General features: G+C 46.8%; 5 non-coding genes across 5 annotated transcripts; all 5 read left to right on the top strand.

The window, feature by feature from the left end:
* Nucleotides 1-2,250: 2,250 nt before the first annotated feature.
* Nucleotides 2,251-2,369, top strand: LOC126452294 (5S ribosomal RNA). The gene has a single exon (XR_007584601.1). It is a non-coding gene; the product is annotated as a 5S ribosomal RNA (ribosomal RNA).
* A 3,481-nt stretch (nucleotides 2,370-5,850) lies between these two features.
* LOC126452292 (5S ribosomal RNA) lies at nucleotides 5,851-5,969 on the top strand. The gene has a single exon (XR_007584599.1). It is a non-coding gene; the product is annotated as a 5S ribosomal RNA (ribosomal RNA).
* A 3,280-nt stretch (nucleotides 5,970-9,249) lies between these two features.
* LOC126452290 (5S ribosomal RNA) lies at nucleotides 9,250-9,368 on the top strand. Its single transcript, XR_007584598.1, has one exon. It is a non-coding gene; the product is annotated as a 5S ribosomal RNA (ribosomal RNA).
* Nucleotides 9,369-12,838: 3,470 nt separating this feature from the next.
* Nucleotides 12,839-12,957, top strand: LOC126452289 (5S ribosomal RNA). The gene has a single exon (XR_007584597.1). It is a non-coding gene; the product is annotated as a 5S ribosomal RNA (ribosomal RNA).
* A 3,469-nt stretch (nucleotides 12,958-16,426) lies between these two features.
* LOC126452288 (5S ribosomal RNA) lies at nucleotides 16,427-16,545 on the top strand. Its single transcript, XR_007584596.1, has one exon. It is a non-coding gene; the product is annotated as a 5S ribosomal RNA (ribosomal RNA).
* The last annotated feature ends 2,562 nt before the right edge of the window (nucleotides 16,546-19,107 follow it).

Below are 19,107 nucleotides of genomic sequence, written 5' to 3'. Positions count from 1 at the left end.
CCCAGTCGCTGAGGACTTCGCCCACCGATCCCTCCAAAGCCCCGACGGCAAGAATGGTGCAGCGCGGAAAGCGTTTTTTACGAAATGTGCACATAGTGAAAGTTTATATGTGAAGCAGTGCAAAAGTGAGTGACGTGTGCCAATTGTAGTGATACAGTGTCCAATTGCCACATAAAAGCAGGCAAGGAAATGGTCAGAGATAAATTTAGTGAAAAGGTTACAAAGTGCCCCAAGAAAACAACAAAATGTCATACAGTGTATTGCATGTAATTAATGTGTTCTCTCACTCACTCTCTCTCTCTCTCTCTCTCTCTCTCTCGCCACTCAAGGTACGCTTTTCCTTTCTCTTATGTTTTCAGTTTTTTTGCTTATTGACTTGTTTTTTTTTGTTTCATTGTTTTTTTTGTTTTTTATTTGTTTGTTTGTTGTTCCTTTTTGCTTTTTGTTTTGTTGTAAATCTCGGCCCATCATGTGCCAATCGTAGCATGCCTCTCTGCGACTAATAATCCCCGGCATTCACAAATTTAATCACATAGATGTTTCTGGTTTATAATCCCCTTTTTCGCCTCTGGGTACATATAGCAAACATGCAAAAATAGGTGCATTTCAAATAGCATAGAAGCAAATTTTTAATTTTCCCTTTTTTTCCATGTAAATTCAAAAAAAAAAATATATATATATAGAAATAACGCAAGCTTTGGAATTAAAAGACATAAAAAAAAAAAATCAAACAGGAAAATCTACATGAAGGACACTCAGTGAATAAACGTGTTGTAACTCGACCAAGAACTATCAAAAGAACAATCAGAACAGAAACCTTGACAGTTAATATCACCGTTCAATAATCAAGTACACCATTTAATGTAAAGACTTGTAATTGTTACAATTTGTAAATAAAAGTTTATATACGTTACAAAAAAAAAAAAAAAGGTGCTGTTGGCTCTATCTAATTTTTTAATTTTTACGTCGCTACACCTGCCAGGCCTCTTTTTCATACTAACTTTCAGGTGTGACAAAGATGCTTCCACAAGCACTTTAAAGTACTGCACTAAACATAAGACACGAAATTACAGTAATGAACTCAGTTTGAGCAAGAATGCGCCGAGGAATAGTGCTAGGAACTCGTTGGAAATAACGAAACACTACGAATCGACAGATGTGTTCTTGAAATGCGTCAGAGCCTACTGTTTTGTAGCAGCGCTAAATTCGGAAAACTAACTAAATAAATGAAAAAAAAAAAAAAATGAACCGTTTTCGTCCGATCACCCAAGTTAAGCAACAACGTTAGTATTCGGATCGGTGACTGCCTGGGACCTCTGGCTGTCTTCATATTTTGCTTTTTTGTCGCCACCACCACTGCCAGCCCTCTTTTTCAGATGTGACAACGATGTTTCCACAATGACTTAAATCTGTTGTAATAAACAAAAGATACGATATTAGGGATAGAAGAGTGTGCCAAGGAAGATTTCCAAAGAGTCTCTGGAAATAACAAAACAGTATGAAACGACAGAAATGTTGTGAAATACGTCAGGGCACATTGTTTTGTAGCAGTGCACAACTGCAAATTTGAAAACAACAATTTATCTTTCGCCGCTAGAAGAGATGGATGCTTTGTCGAACCTCCTGTGTCTTGTGTCCTTGTTTTCGCGCCTTTCCATGGCACGGCACAGCGCTGCTCTAGTAGCTCCGAACGGCCGCACGCGGCGTCTCGGACACGCCGGTTCGGCCCGCGCCCATCTCGCAGATGTTTGTCGTGCTTGTGCGGTCATATGGAGCGCGACCCGAGCGGCAGCGAGCGGCAGTCGAGCAAAGTCGGGACAAGTCGGGACGGAAGGGAAGGGAAGTCGGGACAAGTCGGGACGGAAGGGAAGGGAAGGGAAGGGAAGGGGAGGGGACACGACAGGCGAGGATGCAACGCGCAAATTACGCAAATATCTGGAAGCGCGGCGCGTGTCAGCCAGGTGAGAAAGCCTCCGCCGGTCCAGCAGGACACTGCCACACCCCGCGCAGTCCCCCCCGACGCCCGGCCCTGCGCCGGACAACAAGAACAAGGTGCGTCTCCCGCGAGTGTCGGAGGCCGCACGCACCAAACGAATGACAGGCGGTGCAACGAGCAGCTGTGTTGTGCGTGTCACCCACGTGGCGGTGGAAGGACGTGCTTTGCGTCAAATGTGCCACGGAAAACGGCGATTTCGTGTGTTGGGAGAAGGGACGAACGCTTCTTCTGCAGTGCGGCTACATTATAAGGACGCCAACGGCCATACCATGTTGAATACACCGGTTCTCGTCCGATCACCGAAGTTAAGCAACATCGGGCCCGGTTAGTACTTGGATGGGTGACCGCCTGGGAACACCGGGTATCATGGAATCCTTCGAAAAGGCTTCAGGTGCCAAAACGAATCCGAGGAAGACAGTGCTACTACCAATAGGCAACGGCAGACTGCGACCAGCGAGACAGTGGTACCGAGTGACAAACAACCATAGGGCACTCGGAGTGGAACTACAGCAGTGCCCTCTGAAAATGGCAGCACAAAACTGGCGCAGCGTCTTGAACACAACGAGAGGGCTCGTGAGGATACACGCGAACCGGAACCTGACGCTGAGCCAAAGAGTGCAGTTAGTAAACGAAACAATCCTGTCGAAAGCGTGGTACATGGCGCAAATACTATGTGCTCCGACGGAAATTGCGCGAGCGATAGGAAGTGCGGCGTACTACTTGCTGTGGAGGCGGGAAATCTTCAAGGTCTCCCAGGCGACGTGTTTCCTGTCAAGGGACGAAGGCGGACTTGGTCTGACTGACGTTAAGACGAAATGCGCGGCACTGCTTCTACACCGTGCGATGAAAATGGCAAACCAGAACAACAACAGTATAACGTCCAGCCTGATAAACCAATATAAACCTGAATCTGAAGAGGCTCCTGTAGACACCACGCACATACCATTCAAGTTGCGGCACATAAAACAGATGGCAATCGACAAGAGCTACATCACCGCGGTCGTTGCCAACCCACAGCAAAGAACGGCGAGGAACATCTACAGCGCTCTGAGGGGGAAGGCAAGAAAGTCCAAAATAGAGACGAGTTTTCCAGACCATGACTGGCCACAGGTCTGGAAGAATGTCTCGGAACGGACACTTCCTGAGCACGCCAGGGACACGTGGTATAAAATCATCCACAAAACAGTGCCGACAAACGAAAAACTGGCACGCATAAAAATGCGGGAATCCCCAAACTGCGAGCTCTGCAACCAGACCGACACCATCGAGCATCGTTTTGGCTGCAGAGAGAGCGGGGAAATATGGGCGACAGCGAGAAGAATGATCGCCCACATCAACAGAACCGACGAGAGGGCGATACATGTCTCAGCTGTCACTGTCCCGGACGCGAAGCCTTTCCCCAAAGCAAAACGCCTGGCCACAATGTGGATCATCGCCATGACGGCACACGCCATCGTCACGAAACGGCAGACCGACAAGGCGCAGTTCCTCACGGACCTGTGGGAGGAACACAGGAGGGCCAAACAACGCTCCAAGTACCGAGAGACCTTCCAGAACTTCCTGCAGGTCCCGCTGGACGCCGCCTTCCGAGACGCCTTCAACACGACGTGACCGACGCCCTCCCACAACACCCACACCCCAGTCGCTGAGGACTTCGCCCACCGATCCCTCCAAAGCCCCGACGGCAAGAATGGTGCAGCGCGGAAAGCGTTTTTTACGAAATGTGCACATAGTGAAAGTTTATATGTGAAGCAGTGCAAAAGTGAGTGACGTGTGCCAATTGTAGTGATACAGTGTCCAATTGCCACATAAAAGCAGGCAAGGAAATGGTCAGAGATAAATTTAGTGAAAAGGTTACAAAGTGCCCCAAGAAAACAACAAAATGTCATACAGTGTATTGCATGTAATTAATGTGTTCTCTCACTCACTCTCTCTCTCTCTCTCTCTCTCTCTCTCGCCACTCAAGGTACGCTTTTCCTTTCTCTTATGTTTTCAGTTTTTTTGCTTATTGACTTGTTTTTTTTTGTTTCATTGTTTTTTTTGTTTTTTATTTGTTTGTTTGTTGTTCCTTTTTGCTTTTTGTTTTGTTGTAAATCTCGGCCCATCATGTGCCAATCGTAGCATGCCTCTCTGCGACTAATAATCCCCGGCATTCACAAATTTAATCACATAGATGTTTCTGGTTTATAATCCCCTTTTTCGCCTCTGGGTACATATAGCAAACATGCAAAAATAGGTGCATTTCAAATAGCATAGAAGCAAATTTTTAATTTTCCCTTTTTTTCCATGTAAATTCAAAAAAAAAATATATATATATAGAAATAACGCAAGCTTTGGAATTAAAAGACATAAAAAAAAAAAATCAAACAGGAAAATCTACATGAAGGACACTCAGTGAATAAACGTGTTGTAACTCGACCAAGAACTATCAAAAGAACAATCAGAACAGAAACCTTGACAGTTAATATCACCGTTCAATAATCAAGTACACCATTTAATGTAAAGACTTGTAATTGTTACAATTTGTAAATAAAAGTTTATATACGTTACAAAAAAAAAAAAAAAGGTGCTGTTGGCTCTATCTAATTTTTTAATTTTTACGTCGCTACACCTGCCAGGCCTCTTTTTCATACTAACTTTCAGGTGTGACAAAGATGCTTCCACAAGCACTTTAAAGTACTGCACTAAACATAAGACACGAAATTACAGTAATGAACTCAGTTTGAGCAAGAATGCGCCGAGGAATAGTGCTAGGAACTCGTTGGAAATAACGAAACACTACGAATCGACAGATGTGTTCTTGAAATGCGTCAGAGCCTACTGTTTTGTAGCAGCGCTAAATTCGGAAAACTAACTAAATAAATGAAAAAAAAAAAAAAATGAACCGTTTTCGTCCGATCACCCAAGTTAAGCAACAACGTTAGTATTCGGATCGGTGACTGCCTGGGACCTCTGGCTGTCTTCATATTTTGCTTTTTTGTCGCCACCACCACTGCCAGCCCTCTTTTTCAGATGTGACAACGATGTTTCCACAATGACTTAAATCTGTTGTAATAAACAAAAGATACGATATTAGGGATAGAAGAGTGTGCCAAGGAAGATTTCCAAAGAGTCTCTGGAAATAACAAAACAGTATGAAACGACAGAAATGTTGTGAAATACGTCAGGGCACATTGTTTTGTAGCAGTGCACAACTGCAAATTTGAAAACAACAATTTATCTTTCGCCGCTAGAAGAGATGGATGCTTTGTCGAACCTCCTGTGTCTTGTGTCCTTGTTTTCGCGCCTTTCCATGGCACGGCACAGCGCTGCTCTAGTAGCTCCGAACGGCCGCACGCGGCGTCTCGGACACGCCGGTTCGGCCCGCGCCCATCTCGCAGATGTTTGTCGTGCTTGTGCGGTCATATGGAGCGCGACCCGAGCGGCAGCGAGCGGCAGTCGAGCAAAGTCGGGACAAGTCGGGACGGAAGGGAAGGGAAGGGAAGGGAAGGGGAGGGGACACGACAGGCGAGGATGCAACGCGCAAATTACGCAAATATCTGGAAGCGCGGCGCGTGTCAGCCAGGTGAGAAAGCCTCCGCCGGTCCAGCAGGACACTGCCACACCCCGCGCAGTCCCCCCCGACGCCCGGCCCTGCGCCGGACAACAAGAACAAGGTGCGTCTCCCGCGAGTGTCGGAGGCCGCACGCACCAAACGAATGACAGGCGGTGCAACGAGCAGCTGTGTTGTGCGTGTCACCCACGTGGCGGTGGAAGGACGTGCTTTGCGTCAAATGTGCCACGGAAAACGGCGATTTCGTGTGTTGGGAGAAGGGACGAACGCTTCTTCTGCAGTGCGGCTACATTATAAGGACGCCAACGGCCATACCATGTTGAATACACCGGTTCTCGTCCGATCACCGAAGTTAAGCAACATCGGGCCCGGTTAGTACTTGGATGGGTGACCGCCTGGGAACACCGGGTATCATGGAATCCTTCGAAAAGGCTTCAGGTGCCAAAACGAATCCGAGGAAGACAGTGCTACTACCAATAGGCAACGGCAGACTGCGACCAGCGAGACAGTGGTACCGAGTGACAAACAACCATAGGGCACTCGGAGTGGAACTACAGCAGTGCCCTCTGAAAATGGCAGCACAAAACTGGCGCAGCGTCTTGAACACAACGAGAGGGCTCGTGAGGATACACGCGAACCGGAACCTGACGCTGAGCCAAAGAGTGCAGTTAGTAAACGAAACAATCCTGTCGAAAGCGTGGTACATGGCGCAAATACTATGTGCTCCGACGGAAATTGCGCGAGCGATAGGAAGTGCGGCGTACTACTTGCTGTGGAGGCGGGAAATCTTCAAGGTCTCCCAGGCGACGTGTTTCCTGTCAAGGGACGAAGGCGGACTTGGTCTGACTGACGTTAAGACGAAATGCGCGGCACTGCTTCTACACCGTGCGATGAAAATGGCAAACCAGAACAACAACAGTATAACGTCCAGCCTGATAAACCAATATAAACCTGAATCTGAAGAGGCTCCTGTAGACACCACGCACATACCATTCAAGTTGCGGCACATAAAACAGATGGCAATCGACAAGAGCTACATCACCGCGGTCGTTGCCAACCCACAGCAAAGAACGGCGAGGAACATCTACAGCGCTCTGAGGGGGAAGGCAAGAAAGTCCAAAATAGAGACGAGTTTTCCAGACCATGACTGGCCACAGGTCTGGAAGAATGTCTCGGAACGGACACTTCCTGAGCACGCCAGGGACACGTGGTATAAAATCATCCACAAAACAGTGCCGACAAACGAAAAACTGGCACGCATAAAAATGCGGGAATCCCCAAACTGCGAGCTCTGCAACCAGACCGACACCATCGAGCATCGTTTTGGCTGCAGAGAGAGCGGGGAAATATGGGCGACAGCGAGAAGAATGATCGCCCACATCAACAGAACCGACGAGAGGGCGATACATGTCTCAGCTGTCACTGTCCCGGACGCGAAGCCTTTCCCCAAAGCAAAACGCCTGGCCACAATGTGGATCATCGCCATGACGGCACACGCCATCGTCACGAAACGGCAGACCGACAAGGCGCAGTTCCTCACGGACCTGTGGGAGGAACACAGGAGGGCCAAACAACGCTCCAAGTACCGAGAGACCTTCCAGAACTTCCTGCAGGTCCCGCTGGACGCCGCCTTCCGAGACGCCTTCAACACGACGTGACCGACGCCCTCCCACAACACCCACACCCCAGTCGCTGAGGACTTCGCCCACCGATCCCTCCAAAGCCCCGACGGCAAGAATGGTGCAGCGCGGAAAGCGTTTTTTACGAAATGTGCACATAGTGAAAGTTTATATGTGAAGCAGTGCAAAAGTGAGTGACGTGTGCCAATTGTAGTGATACAGTGTCCAATTGCCACATAAAAGCAGGCAAGGAAATGGTCAGAGATAAATTTAGTGAAAAGGTTACAAAGTGCCCCAAGAAAACAACAAAATGTCATACAGTGTATTGCATGTAATTAATGTGTTCTCTCACTCACTCTCTCTCTCTCTCTCTCTCTCTCTCTCGCCACTCAAGGTACGCTTTTCCTTTCTCTTATGTTTTCAGTTTTTTTGCTTATTGACTTGTTTTTTTTTGTTTCATTGTTTTTTTTGTTTTTTATTTGTTTGTTTGTTGTTCCTTTTTGCTTTTTGTTTTGTTGTAAATCTCGGCCCATCATGTGCCAATCGTAGCATGCCTCTCTGCGACTAATAATCCCCGGCATTCACAAATTTAATCACATAGATGTTTCTGGTTTATAATCCCCTTTTTCGCCTCTGGGTACATATAGCAAACATGCCAAAATAGGTGCATTTCAAATAGCATAGAAGCAAATTTTTAATTTTCCCTTTTTTTCCATGTAAATTCAAAAAAAAAAAAAATATATATATATAGAAATAACGCAAGCTTTGGAATTAAAAGACATAAAAAAAAAAATCAAACAGGAAAATCTACATGAAGGACACTCAGTGAATAAACGTGTTGTAACTCGACCAAGAACTATCAAAAGAACAATCAGAACAGAAACCTTGACAGTTAATATCACCGTTCAATAATCAAGTACACCATTTAATGTAAAGACTTGTAATTGTTACAATTTGTAAATAAAAGTTTATATACGTTACAAAAAAAAAAAAAAAGGTGCTGTTGGCTCTATCTAATTTTTTAATTTTTACGTCGCTACACCTGCCAGGCCTCTTTTTCATACTAACTTTCAGGTGTGACAAAGATGCTTCCACAAGCACTTTAAAGTACTGCACTAAACATAAGACACGAAATTACAGTAATGAACTCAGTTTGAGCAAGAATGCGCCGAGGAATAGTGCTAGGAACTCGTTGGAAATAACGAAACACTACGAATCGACAGATGTGTTCTTGAAATGCGTCAGAGCCTACTGTTTTGTAGCAGCGCTAAATTCGGAAAACTAACTAAATAAATGAAAAAAAAAAAAAATGAACCGTTTTCGTCCGATCACCCAAGTTAAGCAACAACGTTAGTATTCGGATCGGTGACTGCCTGGGACCTCTGGCTGTCTTCATATTTTGCTTTTTTGTCGCCACCACCACTGCCAGCCCTCTTTTTCAGATGTGACAACGATGTTTCCACAATGACTTAAATCTGTTGTAATAAACAAAAGATACGATATTAGGGATAGAAGAGTGTGCCAAGGAAGATTTCCAAAGAGTCTCTGGAAATAACAAAACAGTATGAAACGACAGAAATGTTGTGAAATACGTCAGGGCACATTGTTTTGTAGCAGTGCACAACTGCAAATTTGAAAACAACAATTTATCTTTCGCCGCTAGAAGAGATGGATGCTTTGTCGAACCTCCTGTGTCTTGTGTCCTTGTTTTCGCGCCTTTCCATGGCACGGCACAGCGCTGCTCTAGTAGCTCCGAACGGCCGCACGCGGCGTCTCGGACACGCCGGTTCGGCCCGCGCCCATCTCGCAGATGTTTGTCGTGCTTGTGCGGTCATATGGAGCGCGACCCGAGCGGCAGCGAGCGGCAGTCGAGCAAAGTCGGGATGCGTCTCCCGCGAGTGTCGGAGGCCGCACGCACCAAACGAATGACAGGCGGTGCAACGAGCAGCTGTGTTGTGCGTGTCACCCACGTGGCGGTGGAAGGACGTGCTTTGCGTCAAATGTGCCACGGAAAACGGCGATTTCGTGTGTTGGGAGAAGGGACGAACGCTTCTTCTGCAGTGCGGCTACATTATAAGGACGCCAACGGCCATACCATGTTGAATACACCGGTTCTCGTCCGATCACCGAAGTTAAGCAACATCGGGCCCGGTTAGTACTTGGATGGGTGACCGCCTGGGAACACCGGGTATCATGGAATCCTTCGAAAAGGCTTCAGGTGCCAAAACGAATCCGAGGAAGACAGTGCTACTACCAATAGGCAACGGCAGACTGCGACCAGCGAGACAGTGGTACCGAGTGACAAACAACCATAGGGCACTCGGAGTGGAACTACAGCAGTGCCCTCTGAAAATGGCAGCACAAAACTGGCGCAGCGTCTTGAACACAACGAGAGGGCTCGTGAGGATACACGCGAACCGGAACCTGACGCTGAGCCAAAGAGTGCAGTTAGTAAACGAAACAATCCTGTCGAAAGCGTGGTACATGGCGCAAATACTATGTGCTCCGACGGAAATTGCGCGAGCGATAGGAAGTGCGGCGTACTACTTGCTGTGGAGGCGGGAAATCTTCAAGGTCTCCCAGGCGACGTGTTTCCTGTCAAGGGACGAAGGCGGACTTGGTCTGACTGACGTTAAGACGAAATGCGCGGCACTGCTTCTACACCGTGCGATGAAAATGGCAAACCAGAACAACAACAGTATAACGTCCAGCCTGATAAACCAATATAAACCTGAATCTGAAGAGGCTCCTGTAGACACCACGCACATACCATTCAAGTTGCGGCACATAAAACAGATGGCAATCGACAAGAGCTACATCACCGCGGTCGTTGCCAACCCACAGCAAAGAACGGCGAGGAACATCTACAGCGCTCTGAGGGGGAAGGCAAGAAAGTCCAAAATAGAGACGAGTTTTCCAGACCATGACTGGCCACAGGTCTGGAAGAATGTCTCGGAACGGACACTTCCTGAGCACGCCAGGGACACGTGGTATAAAATCATCCACAAAACAGTGCCGACAAACGAAAAACTGGCACGCATAAAAATGCGGGAATCCCCAAACTGCGAGCTCTGCAACCAGACCGACACCATCGAGCATCGTTTTGGCTGCAGAGAGAGCGGGGAAATATGGGCGACAGCGAGAAGAATGATCGCCCACATCAACAGAACCGACGAGAGGGCGATACATGTCTCAGCTGTCACTGTCCCGGACGCGAAGCCTTTCCCCAAAGCAAAACGCCTGGCCACAATGTGGATCATCGCCATGACGGCACACGCCATCGTCACGAAACGGCAGACCGACAAGGCGCAGTTCCTCACGGACCTGTGGGAGGAACACAGGAGGGCCAAACAACGCTCCAAGTACCGAGAGACCTTCCAGAACTTCCTGCAGGTCCCGCTGGACGCCGCCTTCCGAGACGCCTTCAACACGACGTGACCGACGCCCTCCCACAACACCCACACCCCAGTCGCTGAGGACTTCGCCCACCGATCCCTCCAAAGCCCCGACGGCAAGAATGGTGCAGCGCGGAAAGCGTTTTTTACGAAATGTGCACATAGTGAAAGTTTATATGTGAAGCAGTGCAAAAGTGAGTGACGTGTGCCAATTGTAGTGATACAGTGTCCAATTGCCACATAAAAGCAGGCAAGGAAATGGTCAGAGATAAATTTAGTGAAAAGGTTACAAAGTGCCCCAAGAAAACAACAAAATGTCATACAGTGTATTGCATGTAATTAATGTGTTCTCTCACTCACTCTCTCTCTCTCTCTCTCTCTCTCTCTCGCCACTCAAGGTACGCTTTTCCTTTCTCTTATGTTTTCAGTTTTTTTGCTTATTGACTTGTTTTTTTTTGTTTCATTGTTTTTTTTGTTTTTTATTTGTTTGTTTGTTGTTCCTTTTTGCTTTTTGTTTTGTTGTAAATCTCGGCCCATCATGTGCCAATCGTAGCATGCCTCTCTGCGACTAATAATCCCCGGCATTCACAAATTTAATCACATAGATGTTTCTGGTTTATAATCCCCTTTTTCGCCTCTGGGTACATATAGCAAACATGCAAAAATAGGTGCATTTCAAATAGCATAGAAGCAAATTTTTAATTTTCCCTTTTTTTCCATGTAAATTCAAAAAAAAAAAATATATATATATATAGAAATAACGCAAGCTTTGGAATTAAAAGACATAAAAAAAAAAATCAAACAGGAAAATCTACATGAAGGACACTCAGTGAATAAACGTGTTGTAACTCGACCAAGAACTATCAAAAGAACAATCAGAACAGAAACCTTGACAGTTAATATCACCGTTCAATAATCAAGTACACCATTTAATGTAAAGACTTGTAATTGTTACAATTTGTAAATAAAAGTTTATATACGTTACAAAAAAAAAAAAAAAGGTGCTGTTGGCTCTATCTAATTTTTTAATTTTTACGTCGCTACACCTGCCAGGCCTCTTTTTCATACTAACTTTCAGGTGTGACAAAGATGCTTCCACAAGCACTTTAAAGTACTGCACTAAACATAAGACACGAAATTACAGTAATGAACTCAGTTTGAGCAAGAATGCGCCGAGGAATAGTGCTAGGAACTCGTTGGAAATAACGAAACACTACGAATCGACAGATGTGTTCTTGAAATGCGTCAGAGCCTACTGTTTTGTAGCAGCGCTAAATTCGGAAAACTAACTAAATAAATGAAAAAAAAAAAAAAAATGAACCGTTTTCGTCCGATCACCCAAGTTAAGCAACAACGTTAGTATTCGGATCGGTGACTGCCTGGGACCTCTGGCTGTCTTCATATTTTGCTTTTTTGTCGCCACCACCACTGCCAGCCCTCTTTTTCAGATGTGACAACGATGTTTCCACAATGACTTAAATCTGTTGTAATAAACAAAAGATACGATATTAGGGATAGAAGAGTGTGCCAAGGAAGATTTCCAAAGAGTCTCTGGAAATAACAAAACAGTATGAAACGACAGAAATGTTGTGAAATACGTCAGGGCACATTGTTTTGTAGCAGTGCACAACTGCAAATTTGAAAACAACAATTTATCTTTCGCCGCTAGAAGAGATGGATGCTTTGTCGAACCTCCTGTGTCTTGTGTCCTTGTTTTCGCGCCTTTCCATGGCACGGCACAGCGCTGCTCTAGTAGCTCCGAACGGCCGCACGCGGCGTCTCGGACACGCCGGTTCGGCCCGCGCCCATCTCGCAGATGTTTGTCGTGCTTGTGCGGTCATATGGAGCGCGACCCGAGCGGCAGCGAGCGGCAGTCGAGCAAAGTCGGGACGGAAGGGAAGGGAAGGGAAGGGGAGGGGACACGACAGGCGAGGATGCAACGCGCAAATTACGCAAATATCTGGAAGCGCGGCGCGTGTCAGCCAGGTGAGAAAGCCTCCGCCGGTCCAGCAGGACACTGCCACACCCCGCGCAGTCCCCCCCGACGCCCGGCCCTGCGCCGGACAACAAGAACAAGGTGCGTCTCCCGCGAGTGTCGGAGGCCGCACGCACCAAACGAATGACAGGCGGTGCAACGAGCAGCTGTGTTGTGCGTGTCACCCACGTGGCGGTGGAAGGACGTGCTTTGCGTCAAATGTGCCACGGAAAACGGCGATTTCGTGTGTTGGGAGAAGGGACGAACGCTTCTTCTGCAGTGCGGCTACATTATAAGGACGCCAACGGCCATACCATGTTGAATACACCGGTTCTCGTCCGATCACCGAAGTTAAGCAACATCGGGCCCGGTTAGTACTTGGATGGGTGACCGCCTGGGAACACCGGGTATCATGGAATCCTTCGAAAAGGCTTCAGGTGCCAAAACGAATCCGAGCAAGACAGTGCTACTACCAATAGGCAACGGCAGACTGCGACCAGCGAGACAGTGGTACCGAGTGACAAACAACCATAGGGCACTCGGAGTGGAACTACAGCAGTGCCCTCTGAAAATGGCAGCACAAAACTGGCGCAGCGTCTTGAACACAACGAGAGGGCTCGTGAGGATACACGCGAACCGGAACCTGACGCTGAGCCAAAGAGTGCAGTTAGTAAACGAAACAATCCTGTCGAAAGCGTGGTACATGGCGCAAATACTATGTGCTCCGACGGAAATTGCGCGAGCGATAGGAAGTGCGGCGTACTACTTGCTGTGGAGGCGGGAAATCTTCAAGGTCTCCCAGGCGACGTGTTTCCTGTCAAGGGACGAAGGCGGACTTGGTCTGACTGACGTTAAGACGAAATGCGCGGCACTGCTTCTACACCGTGCGATGAAAATGGCAAACCAGAACAACAACAGTATAACGTCCAGCCTGATAAACCAATATAAACCTGAATCTGAAGAGGCTCCTGTAGACACCACGCACATACCATTCAAGTTGCGGCACATAAAACAGATGGCAATCGACAAGAGCTACATCACCGCGGTCGTTGCCAACCCACAGCAAAGAACGGCGAGGAACATCTACAGCGCTCTGAGGGGGAAGGCAAGAAAGTCCAAAATAGAGACGAGTTTTCCAGACCATGACTGGCCACAGGTCTGGAAGAATGTCTCGGAACGGACACTTCCTGAGCACGCCAGGGACACGTGGTATAAAATCATCCACAAAACAGTGCCGACAAACGAAAAACTGGCACGCATAAAAATGCGGGAATCCCCAAACTGCGAGCTCTGCAACCAGACCGACACCATCGAGCATCGTTTTGGCTGCAGAGAGAGCGGGGAAATATGGGCGACAGCGAGAAGAATGATCGCCCACATCAACAGAACCGACGAGAGGGCGATACATGTCTCAGCTGTCACTGTCCCGGACGCGAAGCCTTTCCCCAAAGCAAAACGCCTGGCCACAATGTGGATCATCGCCATGACGGCACACGCCATCGTCACGAAACGGCAGACCGACAAGGCGCAGTTCCTCACGGACCTGTGGGAGGAACACAGGAGGGCCAAACAACGCTCCAAGTACCGAGAGACCTTCCAGAACTTCCTGCAGGTCCCGCTGGACGCCGCCTTCCGAGACGCCTTCAACACGACGTGACCGACGCCCTCCCACAACACCCACACCCCAGTCGCTGAGGACTTCGCCCACCGATCCCTCCAAAGCCCCGACGGCAAGAATGGTGCAGCGCGGAAAGCGTTTTTTACGAAATGTGCACATAGTGAAAGTTTATATGTGAAGCAGTGCAAAAGTGAGTGACGTGTGCCAATTGTAGTGATACAGTGTCCAATTGCCACATAAAAGCAGGCAAGGAAATGGTCAGAGATAAATTTAGTGAAAAGGTTACAAAGTGCCCCAAGAAAACAACAAAATGTCATACAGTGTATTGCGTGTAATTAATGTGTTCTCTCACTCACTCTCTCTCTCTCTCTCTCTCTCTCTCTCGCCACTCAAGGTACGCTTTTCCTTTCTCTTATGTTTTCAGTTTTTTTGCTTATTGACTTGTTTTTTTTTGTTTCATTGTTTTTTTTGTTTTTTATTTGTTTGTTTGTTGTTCCTTTTTGCTTTTTGTTTTGTTGTAAATCTCGGCCCATCATGTGCCAATCGTAGCATGCCTCTCTGCGACTAATAATCCCCGGCATTCACAAATTTAATCACATAGATGTTTCTGGTTTATAATCCCCTTTTTCGCCTCTGGGTACATATAGCAAACATGCCAAAATAGGTGCATTTCAAATAGCATAGAAGCAAATTTTTAATTTTCCCTTTTTTTCCATGTAATTTCAAAAAAAAAAATATATATATATATAGAAATAACGCAAGCTTTGGAATTAAAAGACATAAAAAAAAAAATCAAACAGGAAAATCTACATGAAGGACACTCAGTGAATAAACGTGTTGTAACTCGACCAAGAACTATCAAAAGAACAATCAGAACAGAAACCTTGACAGTTAATATCACCGTTCAATAATCAAGTACACCATTTAATGTAAAGACTTGTAATTGTTACAATTTGTAAATAAAAGTTTATATACGTTACAAAAAAAAAAAAAAAAGGTGCTGTTGGCTCTATCTAATTTTTTAATTTTTACGTCGCTACACCTGCCAGGCCTCTTTTTCATACTAACTTTCAGGTGTGACAAAGATGCTTCCACAAGCACTTTAAAGTACTGCACTAAACATAAGACACGAAATTACAGTAATGAACTCAGTTTGAGCAAGAATGCGCCGAGGAATAGTGCTAGGAACTCGTTGGAAATAACGAAACACTACGAATCGACAGATGTGTTCTTGAAATGCGTCAGAGCCTACTGTTTTGTAGCAGCGCTAAATTCGGAAAACTAACTAAATAAATGAAAAAAAAAAAAAAATGAACCGTTTTCGTCCGATCACCCAAGTTAAGCAACAACGTTAGTATTCGGATCGGTGACTGCCTGGGACCTCTGGCTGTCTTCATATTTTGCTTTTTTGTCGCCACCACCAGTGCCAGCCCTCTTTTTCAGATGTGACAACGATGTTTCCACAATGACTTAAATCTGTTGTAATAAACAAAAGATACGATATTAGGGATAGAAGAGTGTGCCAAGGAAGATTTCCAAAGAGTCTCTGGAAATAACAAAACAGTATGAAACGACAGAAATGTTGTGAAATACGTCAGGGCACATTGTTTTGTAGCAGTGCACAACTGCAAATTTGAAAACAACAATTTATCTTTCGCCGCTAGAAGAGATGGATGCTTTGTCGAACCTCCTGTGTCTTGTGTCCTTGTTTTCGCGCCTTTCCATGGCACGGCACAGCGCTGCTCTAGTAGCTCCGAACGGCCGCACGCGGCGTCTCGGACACGCCGGTTCGGCCCGCGCCCATCTCGCAGATGTTTGTCGTGCTTGTGCGGTCATATGGAGCGCGACCCGAGCGGCAGCGAGCGGCAGTCGAGCAAAGTCGGGACGGAAGGGAAGGGAAGGGAAGGGGAGGGGACACGACAGGCGAGGATGCAACGCGCAAATTACGCAAATATCTGGAAGCGCGGCGCGTGTCAGCCAGGTGAGAAAGCCTCCGCCGGTCCAGCAGGACACTGCCACACCCCGCGCAGTCCCCCCCGACGCCCGGCCCTGCGCCGGACAACAAGAACAAGGTGCGTCTCCCGCGAGTGTCGGAGGCCGCACGCACCAAACGAATGACAGGCGGTGCAACGAGCAGCTGTGTTGTGCGTGTCACCCACGTGGCGGTGGAAGGACGTGCTTTGCGTCAAATGTGCCACGGAAAACGGCGATTTCGTGTGTTGGGAGAAGGGACGAACGCTTCTTCTGCAGTGCGGCTACATTATAAGGACGCCAACGGCCATACCATGTTGAATACACCGGTTCTCGTCCGATCACCGAAGTTAAGCAACATCGGGCCCGGTTAGTACTTGGATGGGTGACCGCCTGGGAACACCGGGTATCATGGAATCCTTCGAAAAGGCTTCAGGTGCCAAAACGAATCCGAGGAAGACAGTGCTACTACCAATAGGCAACGGCAGACTGCGACCAGCGAGACAGTGGTACCGAGTGACAAACAACCATAGGGCACTCGGAGTGGAACTACAGCAGTGCCCTCTGAAAATGGCAGCACAAAACTGGCGCAGCGTCTTGAACACAACGAGAGGGCTCGTGAGGATACACGCGAACCGGAACCTGACGCTGAGCCAAAGAGTGCAGTTAGTAAACGAAACAATCCTGTCGAAAGCGTGGTACATGGCGCAAATACTATGTGCTCCGACGGAAATTGCGCGAGCGATAGGAAGTGCGGCGTACTACTTGCTGTGGAGGCGGGAAATCTTCAAGGTCTCCCAGGCGACGTGTTTCCTGTCAAGGGACGAAGGCGGACTTGGTCTGACTGACGTTAAGACGAAATGCGCGGCACTGCTTCTACACCGTGCGATGAAAATGGCAAACCAGAACAACAACAGTATAACGTCCAGCCTGATAAACCAATATAAACCTGAATCTGAAGAGGCTCCTGTAGACACCACGCACATACCATTCAAGTTGCGGCACATAAAACAGATGGCAATCGACAAGAGCTACATCACCGCGGTCGTTGCCAACCCACAGCAAAGAACGGCGAGGAACATCTACAGCGCTCTGAGGGGGAAGGCAAGAAAGTCCAAAATAGAGACGAGTTTTCCAGACCATGACTGGCCACAGGTCTGGAAGAATGTCTCGGAACGGACACTTCCTGAGCACGCCAGGGACACGTGGTATAAAATCATCCACAAAACAGTGCCGACAAACGAAAAACTGGCACGCATAAAAATGCGGGAATCCCCAAACTGCGAGCTCTGCAACCAGACCGACACCATCGAGCATCGTTTTGGCTGCAGAGAGAGCGGGGAAATATGGGCGACAGCGAGAAGAATGATCGCCCACATCAACAGAACCGACGAGAGGGCGATACATGTCTCAGCTGTCACTGTCCCGGACGCGAAGCCTTTCCCCAAAGCAAAACGCCTGGCCACAATGTGGATCATCGCCATGACGGCACACGCCATCGTCACGAAACGGCAGACCGACAAGGCGCAGTTCCTCACGGACCTGTGGGAGGAACACAGGAGGGCCAAACAACGCTCCAAGTACCGAGAGACCTTCCAGAACTTCCTGCAGGTCCCGCTGGACGCCGCCTTCCGAGACGCCTTCAACACGACGTGACCGACGCCCTCCCACAACACCCACACCCCAGTCGCTGAGGACTTCGCCCACCGATCCCTCCAAAGCCCCGACGGCAAGAATGGTGCAGCGCGGAAAGCGTTTTTTACGAAATGTGCACATAGTGAAAGTTTATATGTGAAGCAGTGCAAAAGTGAGTGACGTGTGCCAATTGTAGTGATACAGTGTCCAATTGCCACATAAAAGCAGGCAAGGAAATGGTCAGAGATAAATTTAGTGAAAAGGTTACAAAGTGCCCCAAGAAAACAACAAAATGTCATACAGTGTATTGCGTGTAATTAATGTGTTCTCTCACTCACTCTCTCTCTCTCTCTCTCTCTCTCTCTCGCCACTCAAGGTACGCTTTTCCTTTCTCTTATGTTTTCAGTTTTTTTGCTTATTGACTTGTTTTTTTTTGTTTCATTGTTTTTTTTGTTTTTTATTTGTTTGTTTGTTGTTCCTTTTTGCTTTTTGTTTTGTTGTAAATCTCGGCCCATCATGTGCCAATCGTAGCATGCCTCTCTGCGACTAATAATCCCCGGCATTCACAAATTTAATCACATAGATGTTTCTGGTTTATAATCCCCTTTTTCGCCTCTGGGTACATATAGCAAACATGCCAAAATAGGTGCATTTCAAATAGCATAGAAGCAAATTTTTAATTTTCCCTTTTTTTCCATGTAAATTCAAAAAAAAAAAATATATATATATATAGAAATAACGCAAGCTTTGGAATTAAAAGACATAAAAAAAAAAATCAAACAGGAAAATCTACATGAAGGACACTCAGTGAATAAACGTGTTGTAACTCGACCAAGAACTATCAAAAGAACAATCAGAACAGAAACCTTGACAGTTAATATCACCGTTCAATAATCAAGTACACCATTTAATGTAAAGACTTGTAATTGTTACAATTTGTAAATAAAAGTTTATATACGTTACAAAAAAAAAAAAAAAAGGTGCTGTTGGCTCTATCTAATTTTTTAATTTTTACGTCGCTACACCTGCCAGGCCTCTTTTTCATACTAACTTTCAGGTGTGACAAAGATGCTTCCACAAGCACTTTAAAGTACTGCACTAAACATAAGACACGAAATTACAGTAATGAACTCAGTTTGAGCAAGAATGCGCCGAGGAATAGTGCTAGGAACTCGTTGGAAATAACGAAACACTACGAATCGACAGATGTGTTCTTGAAATGCGTCAGAGCCTACTGTTTTGTAGCAGCGCTAAATTCGGAAAACTAACTAAATAAATGAAAAAAAAAAAAAAATGAACCGTTTTCGTCCGATCACCCAAGTTAAGCAACAACGTTAGTATTCGG

This window comes from Schistocerca serialis, unplaced genomic scaffold (assembly GCF_023864345.2).
Source record: "Schistocerca serialis cubense isolate TAMUIC-IGC-003099 unplaced genomic scaffold, iqSchSeri2.2 HiC_scaffold_844, whole genome shotgun sequence".
NCBI lineage: Eukaryota > Metazoa > Arthropoda > Insecta > Orthoptera > Acrididae > Schistocerca > Schistocerca serialis.
The sequence above is the reverse complement of the archived record's forward strand: the minus strand, read 5'-3'. Positions and strand labels throughout refer to the sequence as shown.